This window comes from Puntigrus tetrazona, chromosome 16 (genome assembly GCF_018831695.1).
Source record: "Puntigrus tetrazona isolate hp1 chromosome 16, ASM1883169v1, whole genome shotgun sequence".
NCBI lineage: Eukaryota > Metazoa > Chordata > Actinopteri > Cypriniformes > Cyprinidae > Puntigrus > Puntigrus tetrazona.
In genome coordinates, this window is record NC_056714.1 from 1,128,074 (window position 1) to 1,145,702 (window position 17,629).

The window sequence follows — 17,629 nt, forward strand, 5'->3', positions numbered from 1 at the left end:
TCGGTTTGAATTGCATCAGGCCGAAACCGTGGAAGCCAATCTGTCCGTGCGCTAATGAAAATCCTTCAAGAGCTTTTCTGACATGCACCCTAAAACAGCCGGTCCTTTTGGGAAGGATCCTTTCATTAGCACAGAAAAAGGAAAAAAAAAATAAACAAAACGCATGCTTGTGTTTCGTATAGCGCATTCATGATATTATTGTGTCTTTGTTGGCTGGCAATCATCGAGGTCCATTTGTATTCATCAGAGGAATTGCAATGTTTCATCCCCTATCTGAATAGGATTCCGCCATAAGCCATTAACACCCCCAGTCTCAGATGCCAGCCTTTGCCTTTGAACAAAGACAGAATCAATTTGTTTATCTAATGCAGAATTACCCAGATTCAAAACCCATTTGTGGGGATAGACCATCCGCAGTGCGCTCTCAAATAATGCATTAGGAAAGAAGACCTTGCAGAGATTTCTACTACAAAGCGTTCAAAGATTTGGAATCAACTGATCGGGCGTTTGTGATTTTGCACAGATGAACTTCATGGTGATTTCAACCCTCAAGAAGTCTGTATTTTGCTACTAAATAGCGCTATAAGCATCTTCTAAATGATATAATTAAACTTCGTGTCGCACTGTAATGATTTCACAACACGTGTTTGCTCAAAAGCAAACACATATTCAGATGTGAGCTCCATGCTCGACTTCAGACAAAGTAAAATGGGCGAATAACTATTTTTAGCTTTTAATTATACAATAATTATCATTACTATAACGACGGTTTTACTGCAACTGGGAATGAATTAGAAGCAAAAGTTGATTTGAATTAGTAGATCAGAGAGCAGAAAACCATAAGCTGGTTATGATTAAAAATAATAATAATAATCACATTAATATTGGTAAAAACCATTTTATTGTCATTGAAAGGGGATTATAAAATGTCTGGAGAAGCTCATCAAAAATACCAGTGGGGCGTCTGTCAACCTCCGGTGTAGACAGCTTCATTGATTAAAATAAAAGCAATTTAGCACTGACGCGCTCTGACATGCCGCTCATGTCCTTATGGATTTCTAGTATCAATAACAAATGTGATTACAGTCTACAGTCAAATCAAGAATAAAATCTGTGCAAACCAGGGATCTTATAGAAAGCTAAAACCATCAAAATAATAAAATAAATAAACAAATAAACTTAGTTACCAATGAAACCAATGAATTTATCTGAAACACTGGCTAGCTACAAATAGCGTCCCCTGTTCTAAAGAGATACCATAACATACAGCAACCTTAAAACATGCATTTTCCATAAAGCTGCTTTTAAACAGTGCATAGTGTGAAAGCAACATGAACATCAACCTGTGTTTATCTGGAGATAAATCTCAAACTCACCTGTATATGAGGATGTCGTCGGTGGAGCTGTTGTACTGGATCTGGTACATGCGAACTCCGGGGATGTGGCTTTGCGGAGGCCAGCGGATCATTGCAGAGCTGGAGGTTATTTCCGAGACACTGACCCGCTGATCACCTCGAGCATGGCCGCCACTGCCACTGCTGTTGGACTTTATAGAAGTCGGCATGTCTGAGGTTCCCGGCTCCGGCTCCAACTTGGGGTCGTAATGCGGCGAAGGGTTAACGACTAATTCCACAGGAGCAGTAGCCTCGCCGGCTGCGTTTGAGGCTATGCAAGTGAACACGCCAGAGTCTTTAACCGTAGCCGTTAAGATATCCAAAGATCCGTTCTCGTAGCACACAGTGCGTGAGGTGTTTCGATGAGCTTCCCGTCCGGACTGACCCAGTGGGACGGTCGGCTCGGGGTCACCCACAGAGCGGCATCTCAAACTAACCTCTTGACCCTCCATGACGAACATCTTGGAAGTGTGCCTGGTGATCATAGGCGGCTCGCAGACGAACTCTTCCTCGCGAATCGTCCAGAAGTACTTGCCGGCCAAGTCTCGCGGGGACGCGCACGTCTCCAGGTCGTCCTCCCGCGTCAGGCGGCGCAACCACACCAGCTCGCAATTGCAATGCAACGGGTTCCCGCCGAAGCTGAGCACCAACGCGGTAAGCGGTGACCCTTTCATTTTGGCGTACACTGGGATTCGTAGGAATAGAGGATCTGGGGGGATCTTCTTCAGCTTGTTGGATGTCATATCAAGTCTAGCCAGTTTATGAAGATTTGAAAATATCCCTTCGGGGACGAACTCGATGAGATTGTGGTCCAAACTGAGGGTGTTGACGCTGGCTAGCATGGCTATGGTGTCCCACGGCAAGTCCACCAGGTTGTTGTAAGAAAGGTCAAGGTCCTCGAGGGTTTCGAGGAAATCTTGGAAGGCTCCGTCGGAGATGCTGTGAAGCTGGTTGTTGGCGAGGATGAGGTGGCGCAGATTGACCAGCCCCTGCAGGTGCGTGTCGTCCAGCACCGTGAGGCGGTTGGCGTCCAGGTGCAGCGCGTGTAGATCCTGCAGGTCGGCGAAGGCGTACGGTCGGATCTGGCTGATGGTGTTGCGTGAGAGCGTGAGGTGTATGAGGCTGCTCATGTTAGCGAAGTCCTGGTGGCGTAGGGTGGTGATGAAGTTGTCCATCAGTCGCAGCTCGGCGGTCTGCCGGTCGATGTTCGGCGGCACGAAGAGCAGGCCGGTTTTGGCGCACAGCACGGTGTACGAGGGCAGCAGGTTCTGGCAGGTGCAGCGTTTGGGGCACAGCATGGCGGAGGACGGCATGGAGAACAGAGCCAGGCACAGCAGCAGTTGCTCCATGGGTGCGCTCCTACAGGAATCAGAGCACAGAGGAAAACGGGTTAGCTCTCATGCTGAGTCTCTTCCCTCTGTCTGCGAGTGTCTTTCGACACACTTTAACCTCCCCAAACACACACACACGCTAAGTATCCCACGCTCTCATATGCATGCTCAAGAGAGTGTTTTATTAAACATGCAGAGATTGTCGGACACATTAAGACACAATCAGTGAAAGGTAAAGCTGAGCAGACATCGCAGTCGGTGGTGAGGTTATACCTAGTAGCGTGTATCAAAAAATTTGCAAATGCCCAGCTGGACTCGCATTCATCCTATGCACATTTCCCTAATCAAATTAGCACATTAACATTTTCTAACAACATGGTGGCTACGTTTCCCACATCCCTGGTTGCAGACTGGAATATTATGCATGAAACTGTTCCTCTAGCTGGACTATTTTTTAAAGAGACAGTTTCCTGCAAAATTAAATTTTTCCTCACGTATGGATGTATGAAAAAGAAAAAAAATACTTGTCAAAAAACTAAAATGTATACACATGCACACACATATCCATTCAAAAACTTTATATATATAGATAAAGTTTATCTTATGAATATTATTTTTATTATAGATAGATAATAGATAGATAGATAATAGATAGATAGATAGATAAGAGAAAAAAAGCTTCTATATTCATAAAAATTGCATGACTCTCTTTCTTCCATTGAACAGAAAACTAATTTAAAGTAAAATGCCAGAGCTTCTTTTTTCCACACAATAGAAGTGAATGGTGACCATGGCTGTAAGGCAAGATTCTCAATGAAGACTAATATCCAGGTTCTATTAAATTCCTCACACAAAGCTATGGCTTCAGAAGACTTGGAATACAGTGCACAAATCCTGTGAACAACTTTTATGGAGCTTTTTTTCTCCCTTATTGAGCTTGACAGCCCCTGTTCCCCATCCACTCCCATTGTATGAAAAAAAAACATCACCTCAGACCTCCTGCTACATATCACCTTTTTGTGAAAAAGTAAAGTCATGTGGGTTTGTAATATCATGAAGGTAGGTAAATGACTATACAATTTCAATTTTCTTTATGGATGAACTCTATCTTTAAAGCATGCAGGGACTTTTAATGCTTGGATAAAGATGATGTTTCTAGTGCATCGCAGCTGAGAAACTGCTTATTTAATTTCACCAAAGCTGATGTTGAACGCAAGATTACTAGATATTATCGCACAGTGTGGATGTGTTAATGCTGGGTTATATAAAACTGCTGCCTCTGCCTTCTATAACATATGCAGGATCTGCAACGGGAGCAAAAGAGAGAGGAAGAGAGGAGGGGCGGCTATAGTTTCACACCAAAGGCAATGAGCAAGAACGCCAAAACCAAAGAAAGAGTTGGAGGACGTCTCCTTCGGATCCGGCTGGTTTTAATAGCCCTCTGCTGTGTGAAAGTCAGGATATTTGACACCCGCCTCTGCCCCCCGGAAATTCATATGTGGCGATAAAAATGGCTGCGGGAATATGAATTATTATTCTATGCCGTGGCTTTCGCACGAATGCTAATATCTGATTCGCGGCTCTTTGTTTATTGCTTGTGCATAGCATTCCATTTTAATAACTTTTATGTAAAAGCACCTAAATGCAATTTTTGTTCACTGCTCGCAACGCCATCCTGAATATCAAGAGGTTCAGGCCCCCGTGCTTATCAGCGAGGGATCTTTGGGCGTCAAGGGGATTGTTTTGCTTCTTGCGGGCAGTAGGGGGAAACATTGAGCTTCGTTTTGGGCCCGAATGGGCCGACTGGCAGGAGTAAAACACAGAAGTGCTTGAGTGCGAGGTGGTGTAGCGGCAGTGTGATGCATTCAGGCAAGCTTAAGCCCCCTCTCTCCATTACACACAGAAAACAGAGTCACGGAAACCCTCAAGAGAGAGCCATTATCCAGACAACTAACTAAGAAGAGCACTAAAGCAGTCTCTCGCTTTAGTTTGCACTGGTTTTTCAGAGGCACATATATGCACTTTTTCGCCCCGAAAAAGCCACAAATAAATGGAAAGACTTCCAAACGTTGCACCAGGACAGTTTCTCCCGATCAAACGCAGCGCAAGCAGGATTGCAGGAGAACAAATGCGCGCAGACGCCTCCTTAGGATGGCCCGTGGTCGAGTTTAATTCCAGAAACACGCTGACAAGGTGATACTGTGGCGTGTTGTGTCATTATGACAGTGTGAGAATAAATGGATTTATTTTGCATGGGATAAATGGATATCAATTGATTTCGTTGCAAAGCATAAATGAAATTGAGTGCCGAAACGTTGTTAAAATACAGTGGGAACATCTCAAGCGCTTCTAATTAGACCAAGATGAAATGTCATCGTGGTCAACGTTTTACCCTGGCATCCATCTCTCTCTCTCTCTCTCTCTGTCTCTGAATATCAGCAGGATTCATTAATATTTCAGAGAGGACACAGGCTGCTGGGTGGGTATTTGACACAGTGTGTAAAAATTAACCCCTACTGAGCTGGAGCTCTACTCCGGCAAAGGAAGAGCAAACATACATAATGCACATAATCACCCGTATGAATACTTTAGAAAGACTTCTCTGTACTCTGAAAGACTTCAGAGTACAGAGTACACAAGAACTGAAGCCGCTATTTTTCAGCTAAAAGGATGCAATAAAAGTTAGAATTAATCATCCATGTGAGATAGAAATACTGATGATCAATGCTGGGTAGATTACTTACAATTTACAGTCTTGTATATTACAAATTACGAATAAAAATGCAATCTCTTAAGACTACACATCTAATTGGACAATTTTTTGGATTACTTCATGACCCGACTTTTTATCGCATAGAGTAGGGTTATTTTGTACCACACTTGATATAAAAATATCAAGGGAAAGAAAATATATTCAATTCTTAAGATATCAACATCTTGAAATGCACATTATATTACACCACTGGGGTTTGTGAACTAAAAGAAGCTTTAATCACAATTAGCAATGTAAAATATTACTACTACTACTACTAAAAAACTTTACTAAACTACTTTACCTTACCTTACTTATACCTTATAATGCATTGCATAATTAAAACATGTAGCTTGATCAATGACCATTTGATGACCAGTGTTGAAGAATGTTTAAAGGCTATAAGGTCAGATTCAATGCACTGTGCATCTGATCAGCATCGCACCTTTAAGACATCCATGAAAATGGAGACAGGACGGTGTGAAAGGACATTGCTATTACTGTGGGTAAATGTAAAATGCTACTGCAATGAGAATCCATTCAGATGTAGCTGTGCAAGAAATCTCAAAATGTGTCCTTTTTTGGTTTCCTATGACAATGGTTCAGCATATTTTGTTCTTTCCATCAGGGATTTATTATCATTGAGAAATAGCTGCTAGGTAGGATAAACTCGGTTCCACTCGCTCCGTGTCCTTATTTAAAGAATCCAGGACAAAAATCGACTGAGAGATTAAAATGCTGTTGCAGGACTCTGAAGTAAGTACTTTACCGAACGAACACATCAATCCAATTCTGAGGGCCTATAATAATCAGCCTAACTGTAAACATATACTAATTACTCGTCTGAACCCCACAGATCTTCAATCACTCAGAAAGAAATACATGTCAGCAATATCTCAGTCTTTTCTTAGAAACAGCAAACGGATTTTAGACATTTTTCTGGGTTTATATGATATTTATATTCCTGCATGTGGTGTGTGTCTATAATAATAATACAGTAGTTTAAAATGGGCGGAAATATTATTATTAAAAATGTTTTTCTCAAATAGATGTTGGACACACTTATCGGCGCCCCTAAAAATTATCTCTGAAGTATATTCCCATTCATATTCACAATTTGAAGCCCTCCTGGATGATTATGAACATGAAATTATCCAGCCATGGCTTCTTATTTCTATAAATATAAATAGTGGGGAAAACAAAGCCTAAATTCTTTTAATCATCGCTTACAATGAGAAAAAAAAAACATATTTCTGATGTGCAGCAAACGATGATTGAGCTTCACAAATTAATGAAGGGGCTTTAAGAGAAGAGCTAGAGCAGTGGACATGTGTCTATACCGCTGACCAAAGACTCTCCAAGGAGAATTAAAGAAAAGAGTTGAGTGTCTGGGTCAGAAAACCTTTTAAAAGTGGTTTTGCAAGGTTTCAAGAAAAATTCATAGGACAAATTCTATGGTCAGATGAAGCTAAAAATTAGCTTGATAGCAGCAGACACCCAAAATGGTTTTGGTGAATACAGGGATAAAAAGCACCACATGTGTACAATTAAATATACTGCTGTATTTTTTCTAGACATCCTGTTTAGACACATGGCATCCTGTATTCCATCAAATACCAACAAAACATCTATAAACGACTGATTCTGCTAGAAATATAATGGGCCATGTTTGGATCTTCCAAACATGATCCAAACACCAAAATAGGCCATATATATTTTTATTTTTCCTAATTGTTTTTGCCACTACGATATATTACAACGTTTGGTTTTTCGCCGTCTCTTCAGTGCTTCACGAGAGATTTTAGCAATGTCACAAACTGCGCTCAGATTTGCCAACACACCAAAAGCCAAGAGATTTCAATATGAAGTCAAATATTTCTCATCAAAATCCTCCAAAACCAAATGATCTGAGCTGTGCTCCCCACATCGTCTGTGAAGCGCTTGTCTCTTTTTATTTCTCCCGAGGATACAATGCAAACCGACAGAGACGTGAGCAACGAAAGAGTAATGAAATGTTCATCTGAGGTGTGTGTGTGTGTGTGTGTGTGTGGTCTCCTCTAATGTTATGCAGATTACACCGAGGTCTCTAACCTGCCCCAAAAAGATGCATGATGATTGTGTCCGTGTGCTGCTGTTCCTCCCTCGGTCCCTGTCGCAATCTCTCCCTCCTGCGCTGCCTTTCTTTGCTCATTTACAGCCGAGCAAACGGCAGAAGTAGGCTGTGATATTTAAACAAAGGGAGACCTCTGCGCTTCTTCACCCTAGCTGACTCCGTGTCCCGCAAAGGACCGGCTCCTTTCACCGATCCATCAAAAAAAGGCCGTGCTAGAGCGCTTGTTACCTTCGACACGACAACAACGCACTGAAGAATAGATGCACGACTGACGATTCGCTCCTGATCGACTTCGCCGGTGTCGCTCTCTAGCAGCCCGTGACGCCAAAACATTTAATGCACACAGACGGGAGGTTTGTATCCGGTCGAGATGTGCTGTACTTTGACCGCTAGAGTGTTTAATAATTGCAGGCTGTTGTGGCTTTAAAGGAGAGCGAGTCGAATAAACCCTCAGCAGGCAATTAGCCTCTGCTGTGCATTAAACACAGACCGTCCAGACCTGCGCACATTAACACACATTAAAGCTCACAGATGAGGGGGTCACAACCGATGTTTAGACAGAGCTTTCGCCGAAACGAACTGCTAATCGATAAAACGCCTCCTACTGTTAGGAAACAGCCATAACCTTCAGCGTCATGGATCATGTTTTATGAAGTGAGCACACGTTTGTAGTGAGTGCACTGCGCTGCGATGTACAATATGTTCGATAAAAACCACATCGAGACACTAACGCTATCCAAAGCTACTTAAATGAGGACAATAGAAGCAATCAAAACCAACTAAAGAGCAATGATACGCAGGTGCTACGACAAGTCTCCATTAGCTTTACATAGCATAGCATTTACATTATAAGTCAATAAAAAGACAACGGATAGAATAGAGTAAGAATATAGAAAGCTATAGATTCCTATATTAAAAAAATGTTGAGCCATCGTAAAATTTTAAGGCAACCAGCTTCAGCAGATTTGTGAGTTTTTCTTTCGTTTTAGTAATTCCACTCTATATGTATAGAATTTACCTTGATGTATGATGCATAATAAAAGTAGTTATAACGCATACCTCCTAATGCACCTCATGAATAATTGTAAATACGGCTAATATTTTTTAACAATTAGCAGTTCATCGCATTTCACTATGCATTTTAAATTTGCAATTATTATTTTTTATGACAAGATCTAATGTATTACAGCACGCACCACAAATAATTATAATGCATTATACCCTTCGTTATATACATATAATGCTTAATGATGTATAATGCATATATAAAAGCTTTAAGTGAAGTGTTGGAGTTATTTTTTATGTCTATCGTGTCTATATAGAATTTTTTAAAAAGCTTTTATAATTTAATTTTATTAATTCGTTTTTCTTTATAGTTCCAGTTAACTGTAGTAACCCTGGCATATACTGTACATATCGCAGTCTTCATCATTTAAACAGTGAGCCTAGTTTATGGCACCGCAGGGTTTTGTGATTACATGCTATGCTATAAAATACACAATGATTTATTCGTCCCGTAGCTGAATTTACATGACAGATTTCACATTTCACAGTGTGTTTATGCCTCTGCTGGATATTCACTTGCAATGGAGATCCATAATGTTTATGAGATATCTAATAGCCTATAAAGTCACCCTCTCTCAGCGAAAGACACACACCATCACATCTCAAAAAACACCCGTAACTCAACGCATCCATTTATACAGCGGCGAGAATGTCTTTCAGTTGACTTTTCATTCAGGAAGCGAAGAAGAACTTCAAATAAATTCATAAAACGGCTGTAAATGTAGTACGGAACTTATACATGTACGAATATGTATATACTATACTCTGAATGTATACCAGGCAATTTTTTTATACAGTACAAAAAGAAAAGTAGGTGGAGAGTTCATGTCATGTACGGCACAATTAAAATTCGTAAGCTTTTTTAAATACGTTGACAATTAGTCCAGCAAAATACATCTAACCATTTGAGCGAAAAAATCCCATCATGCCTTGCTTGAATCGCACTTCGGCATCTTCCCGTCGCTCCAATCCAATTTCCATTTGAAGATCCGATGGTGAGTGGCCATTCTCACGGAATTGAAAGGAAGCCAAATTTTCACCCGTGCCAGCTACACAGGCGGCATTGACATTCACAGTCGTTCACGCTGCTTCTGGTGCACCTTATCACCCGCAAAACAATTCCTCTTTCTCTAGCCAAACAAGCCGGCAGTGTGATGGGCAGAGGAGGGCAGTGACAGATCCATCAGCGCTGCCTTCGCTCGCATTCAGCTCTACCGCGGCTGCCAGGGTCTGTATGTCACTCCCATTACACAAACAGCAAACATCCTCTCTCCGTCCTTCGCTGTCTCCGGCCCGTGAGGCTGTCAAACACGGCACCCGTCAGGATGAGACGCTGAGACGCAGTCACGCTAATCCTCTCACGCCGCTCAACGTTAAGTGCGATTAGCGCTGCTAATTGCTTCATCGTCATCTCCATCATCAGCAGCCCCTCCGGGCTCAACCTCTGTTCGGTCAAGCGACAATAAAAAGGACAGGCGTGAAAACCAGCGGCGTACAAGAACGATAACCTACGATGAAGAAAAAGTAAAAAGTTTAAAAAATCGGATGTGCAAAATGTCATTATTTTTTATCTCGTTGGTCTCACAATTTTGTTTCACATTTTCAATCGGTTAGTCGATCGATCAATCAGATTTAGTTTTATTACACTTTATTTATTTATTCAAAAGTAAAAAAAGAAATGGGAAAATTAAACAAATATTGTCGGTATAAAGACTGAAACAGACCTTTCTTGTAAAAACTTATTTTGACAATATTTAATTTTTCCATAAAATTAAAAAAAAATTATAATTTTTATTGTAATTATGTCCGGAATACTTAAAAAAGGATTATTTATTTATTTTAGCGGTTTATTTTCATTTATATAATAAAAATCGCTGGAATAGGTTTTATAAGAAAGCAATATTACACCTCAAAATGTTGTTTAATTACCCTTTCTTTGTTATAATTGATCAAATTTACTACAAAAAATGCTTTAAAGTAACAGATACACCATTTTTTATGTTGATGACGATTTAGTAGTTTTCAATATGCATTATAAAATAATACGCAAACTACTTATCACTTATTTCTTTGAAAATATTTGAACCTTTTAGTGAGTTTAGTGAGGAACAGAGTTTCATTTTAAATGCGTATTTAATTGACTGCACCTTTGAATGAATGGCCGTTGACCAAAAACAGGCAAACACACACGACTTAAGTCATTTCTTGTAGGCGTATCATTTGTTGTACATCGTTCCTCGGTATATTTATATATCTACAGTCGAGCTCAGCAGGAGGACTGATGTGTTTGTGTCTTTTACGTCAGCGCTGTTGTCGCAGTTGTTTAGCAGTGCTGGTTCGCCCGAGGATTTGAAGCGTTCTGTAGGACGTGTGCTATTCCGCCAGAGGACGGAGGCAAGGAGGACACGGTGCAAATCATCAAGGCATAAAGCACACAACGGTTTCAGATGCTCTCGCGTCTCTGCAGAATGGAGCGGTTGTGCCTCGGGAGCGAAACACTCACCTCAACCGAACTCGCAGACCTCGCGGGCGACTCGAGACTTCTTCTGATCGGTGATTTACCCAGACCCCAGCCACGCTCAGGTGTGCGTTCAAGAAAGAAGACGAGGACACCTCGCAGCAGTGAAAACACCCCAGACCTCAACCATCCATACATGTTAACTTCACACCCCTCCGAGAGACCTCGCGTGTCCACAGAGGAAATGAACGCTATTGTGCTACGTCTCTCTCTGGCCTTGTCCGTTTGAAAAGCTTGGTTATATGAGCGTCTCTTTCTCTTCTTTCTGAAGGCTGCTTCAGCCGAAGGCCCTCAAGAAGCGAGGAGGAAGAGAGAGATTCGTATCGAATTATCATCGCTCAGGAGGTCTTTGTTATTAAATTTCAAAAGCGCTAACTAGCGTGGATGCGTGCTGTTCTTGGGCAGAGAAAGAAAATGAGTAAAAACGAGCATCTCTGGGTTCCCTTGGCTGCCGGAGCCCGAGCTCAGTATGGACTGGAATTCTAATGCTCGGGTAAAGTTCGCCTCCGGTTATTCTGCCGTTCAGCTGAGGCGGAAGCATGTTAGCGGCCATGTTGGACACTGGCTCTTCTCTTCTTGGCAAACATCAAACAAACGCTTTTCTTCTCTTGTTTTTTTTTGACGCTCTCTTTCTTAGCCCATGGCTAGGAGAAGGGTTTCTAGAGATAATGATTGGTGTCTGCTCCAGCAAGATTTGGACAAGATATAAAGGGAGAGGAAAGGACAGCTAGTGGCCTAAAGAAATGTTAAAGGATTATTTTCGGAAACTCGAAATTCTGGCCAGTTTCCCCCGACCCTTGCGTTTTTCAAAAACCAAAATAACCTTCTTGCTTCAGTGGAGATTTTTTTGCAAAAGGTTCAAGCCGCTCTTTTAAATATCGATGAGTTTTGTGACTAGAGATAAATCACCTTTAAAAATATTCAACATTTTCCTAATAAGCAGACATGCATTTTTTCAATCATTATAATTTCACAAACAAAAACAGAGTAATTTTACATTTCGTGACGCTTCTAAAGTAAAACATCTAGTGACAATCATTTAAAGCATGTTTAGTTTTATCCAAAACAAACGTGAATCTGGTTATGCATTATTAAGTAACGTCTCTTTGTCTATCTATTAGGTATTACATCAGTTCGGGAATGAAATCCACCGCCACCTGCGCTAAACTTAGCCGATGGCGTTAACAAAAGAAAACATGATATAAAAACACATTTGCTGAAGCAAACGTGATTTTATCTTGCTTCTATAGGTGTTTGAGCTTTTATCCTGAGAGATTTTTGATATCTAGCGCTTGTCATCAATAAAGTCAATGCTGCACCGGGTGCGCTAACGAGCAAGTTTACGATACCAGAAATGCTTTATATATGGAACTGGTTATGTGATGCAGATGTCAAAATGTATCAGTTGTACAACGTACAATCATTCACCATGGTAGACGTGTTTTAAATACTTATTTTGCAAGGACATGTGTAAAAATAAGCCTTTATTAATAGATCATTTGTCCTTGCAATAGCAACATGTTGGAGTTCATTTCAGCTCAAGTTACGCCGGCTTGCTTTTAATATGGTTTTACATGTTGTTTTCCACATAGTATGGAAACAGCACTTTGAACTTTGTGTTAAATGTCTTCTTTTGCCGTCCGCGGAGGAAAATCAGTCATTGTTCTTGAAACAAGAAGAAGGTCAGTTAATCATGACAGAATGCTTTCGGGTGACCTTTTCTTTTAAGGAGCAGTACGGTGAGTACTTTAAGCAGCTAGATGATGATAACGGAAGACGACAAGCGAACGGAGAAGTGAAATAAATAATCATAACCCCGAAGACTAATACTCGTACTTCACTAGCTGCCGAAGTCATGCAACAGTCAATGGTTTTCTTCAACAACAATGGCATTGTAGCGACTGACAGGTTAACCGCGTTGACTCAGAATCCACACCGAATCCACACATTCATTCTACCGCGACTCTAAAAGTGCATTATCTCTACCCACACAACGGCAACAAAACAGCAAACCAACCTCCCACACGCTCACCTCGTCTCAAAGACACGCTCCCTCACCTCACACACACACACACACACACACACACACACACACACACACTTGAGAAAGCAGACAGAGAGCACTCGGCGTAGACATGAACCTCAGGTGGTTAAGCTTGTGAAATCCCACGTATTGTGTACGAGAACAGGCCGGAACCGAGAGACACAGCACACTCACTGATCATCGCTCCTGCTCTCGTTGTCACCAGGGAAACGTTTACAATTCTCCCTTCGAGGCGATGGCATTTATTACACCATTTTTTAATGCGCGATCCATATTCAAGAAAACACTTCGTAATTGCTCTGCAACCCGATAACACTTTAAAAGCAATTCATTTTAATAGCTATGAGGGCTTGTTATACTGCAGCCAATAAAGCTCAGAGTGAGCGTAAGTGTAATGTTAAAATAACAGAAGAATCTATCACGTGCTAACCTAAAATACGTTTAAAGGTTGTATTCGTATGCAGTTCAATCAGAAAAAAAATCGACTTATTTTTATTCACTTATTTTGTAGTGCATTTTAAGCCATTTTAGCTGTTCTTTTAATAAAGATGATTATATTAGTAATAATAACAATTTAAAAATAATTCAGGAAGATAATGCAACTTTATTTTTTAAAACATATGGGTAAGAAAATAAAAAGGCAAGACAGGAAAAAAAAATTAATTAAATTTATACTTGATGCATTAAATTGATTAAATGTAATATTACAAAAAAATACTATTTCACATAAATATGAATGCTATTTCTATATGATAACTATGAGAATGATTATTAAATAACAGATTGAGATTAACCGAAAATAACTGATTGAGCACCATTTCAGCATATGAGAATGTAGAATTAATGCAAAGACAGCTTCAAGATATACCTTGCGTTTAATGGCATAAGGTTATCCTTACTTTCAGACATAAAACTACTGCTATTATTTTTATTTTACCCGACAAAGCGCGACATCGCTGCACTTGATCCGATTCGCAGCGATAAATAACATCGCAGCGCACTTTTGAAACAACAAATGCAATTAGACATTATAAGTACATGATCGTTTTTCTTCTTGAATTATCTCATGATATTTCCACCGTAAGTGGATAAGTGCGTGCCGCGGTGTTATAACACGCACTTCGGACGATTTGACTTGCTAATCATATGGCTCAGAATAGCATGACAGTAATGATATACCGCACGTGTTAAGCGAGTAGCAGACTCACACAGACAGAGAGACAGAGACGGCCATAAATCACTCGTCCTACACCAGAGAGGCCACACAACGCCGGGTCAAGGAGAGCGGCTTTCACTTTCCCCCTCATTCTGTCAACAAGCTGGCCATACTACCTACAGTACATTATAATAAACAATATAGAGTGCGTTAGAGCTGCCCACTATTAAGCATTTGCGTTTCCTTTAGGGATAAAAAGTCTTTGTTGTAAGTAAAAGAGTTGTAAGTCATGAAGCAAAGCAACCCGCTTCGAGGAGAAACGTAACATTAGAGAAGCGAGGAAAAAAAATCAGGTACAAGCCTGCAAATTTAATGAGGGGGAGAACTACAAACCCACAAGGCATTGGGAATGTCATTAATTTCATTAAAAATAATGGAGGAAACTAAAACTATTCATTTGAAGTGATGCATCTATAGAAATAATATATCACGGGTTCATGGCATAATATGCATATTTTGCTGTGAACTTTCTGGTTAGTGGAATATTATGTACGGCGATGTATTTTTTCCACTGTTAAATACGATTATTAAATATGAGTTGTATTAATGCAAACAGATGGGTTCAACAAAAGCGTATGCAATTGATTAACAACCTTGGAACTCACAACACTTCTGTCTTTAAAGTTTAATCGGTTATTGCTGAAAATGTTGAATATTTCCCAATGGAGAATAATGAATAGAGTTTTTAATATCAAATTAACGAATACACCTTGAATTAATAATGTAATTTAGCAAATATGCGCTACATTGAAAGTGACAAGGAACAGTAAAAAAAAAAAAGTAAGACATTTCGTTTAAATGCTGTTGTTTTTACAAAACACAGTTTTAGTGTTAATTTGAACGTAAAATAGAAATGTTTCTTGAGCAGAAAATCAGAATGATTTCGAAGGATGTGTTATAAATAAAGCACAAATATTTTAGGTCATGTCAAAACATCTCAAGGGCCCTGAAATCAGAGGGTTAATATATGAAGAGTTTATTATTTGCAAAATAAACCAACTGCAGTTTGATTAAATTTAGATTAATTTGAGATTAATATATATATATATATATATATATATATATATATATATATATATATATATATATATATATATATATATATAATTTTTAATTTTTTCCATCATACATTCCAGTTAATCTCAAATTAATCTAAATTTAATCGAACTGCAGTTGGTTTATTTTGATAACACAATAAAATAATAAGAACATAATAATGCAATAATAATTATTATTATTATTATTTTAATAAACTCCTCATATATTCACCCAGAAAATTGTTCTCTTAAATTGTAATATTAATTCTAATAAGAATTAATTTTCCCCAGCGGTCACGATTTTATAATATATATATATATATATCTCTCAAAGAGATCAAGGCATTCAGAGCCATGTTAGTGCTTCTCAACTCAGAGAAAGCATGATTATATTCCGTTATCTGTTCCCAGAGCTCCATTGAGTGGCTTGTCTTCTCAGCAGTGGACAACCAATCAGCCTCGTCCCGGCCCTCGCAGACCTCCAGCGGGCCCCGGGCCCTCGCTCAGGTAGCGGCGTGCCGTCGTCGTCTTGTTGTCAGAAGCGGGCGTCTTGCGAGATCACAGAAGGGCTTTTATTGAGAGAGGCTTTACCCGGCGTATCAACGCTGCATCAAATCCATCCGATTCTCAGAAGGACGTAATCCGCACTTCGCCTTAAAAAGGACCGGAACTCTGTAAAGTTCACATCTCGTGGCTAGATTACCTTCTGTGATTGTCTTTTCTCAGAAGAGCGGTCTCTTCGTTTGGCTTCAGATGCAGCTCGCTTCACCAGAAATCAAGCACTGAAGTGAACGAGCTACAAGGAGATGGGAGGCTGAGAAATGAAGCCCTGTCACAGGACCCCCTCACCGGAGGCGCTGCTTTATTTTATAACACATAAATAATATCTCATCCACCGGGACGTCTGCTTAAACTACATCATCGCCCAAAGGAGAGGAAGAAAGGAACTACAAACAGAGACTATGGGCTTGTTGTATTATTTTGAAATGTTGATGTATTAGATTTACTTCCTGTGATTCTGTTTATTTGTTTCTCAGTAGATAGTCAAGCCTCTTTTGCTCTTAGTGTTTTTCTGACCTTAATTCTTGTTGCTCCATATTTCTAACCTCATATAGGGCTTCTCCACATTTCGTCATTTATGACTGCTATCTCTATCTCTATCTTTGTTCATTTGTATATTCATTCTTTTACATTAAAAAAATGATCATTTATTATTTAAAATTTTATTTTGTCTAATTTCTAATATTTTAAAATAATATTCGGTTGTTTTTATTGATACATGTTTAGAAAATGTGTTTTATTTTATATTAGAATATCATATTACTCATTATTTTTGTTCTAAAATTGATATTAGATTATTATTTATGCATTGATGATCAAATTGATGTCCTTTATAGTAAATAAAATGTACAATAAACATATTTTTAGTGTTCATTCATTATTATTATTATTATTATTATTATTATTATTATTATTATTATTATTATTATTATTGATCTTATTATTATCAATCAATCACTTTTATTTATATTTAGCGCTGTGCCAGAGCACAAAACACTATTAAATAAGAGAATAGAGTGATAGTCATGCATAATGATAAGATTAAACACTTTTTTATGAGCATTGACTTAAATGAAAAAATATTTTCATATTTTCAATATTTCATATTTTCACCAAGGTCGCATTGGAGCTAATATTTCAGTAAGGATTCATCAGTACAAATATTCCGGTAATGATATTTGACAGTTATTTTAAAACCAACAAATGGCTGATATTTCTGCTGCAACATTTTGCCTGAGAGCATAAAACAAATAAAACTCGACAATAAAATGTTTAATCAATCATTTTAAACGCTTTATAAAAAAATAGATACTCATTTGGAGACTTGCAAAAGATGACATGACCGCTTGAGTGTTTTTAAAAGAATAAAGTAATAAGTATATGAACCTGCATAAATAAATATCTAATAGCAGTCTATATTGATAACACACGAAAACATCCAGCATCCATGGTGACGGATCACATCACGCATCCCTAACAATAAGCATGACCTACAGTTAAACTCTATAAATCATATTCAGTTCACAGAAATCTCCCACGACCCCAAGCTTTGTTAGTTTAAACAGATGAGTTCCTGCAGATGTAATTGCCTAAAACTG

General features: G+C 39.2%; 1 pseudogene; it reads right to left on the reverse strand.

Moving 5' to 3' along the window:
• Nucleotides 1-1,372: 1,372 nt before the first annotated feature.
• The window catches only part of LOC122360978, a 130,648-nt pseudogene continuing 114,391 nt past the window's right edge, over nucleotides 1,373-17,629 (reverse strand).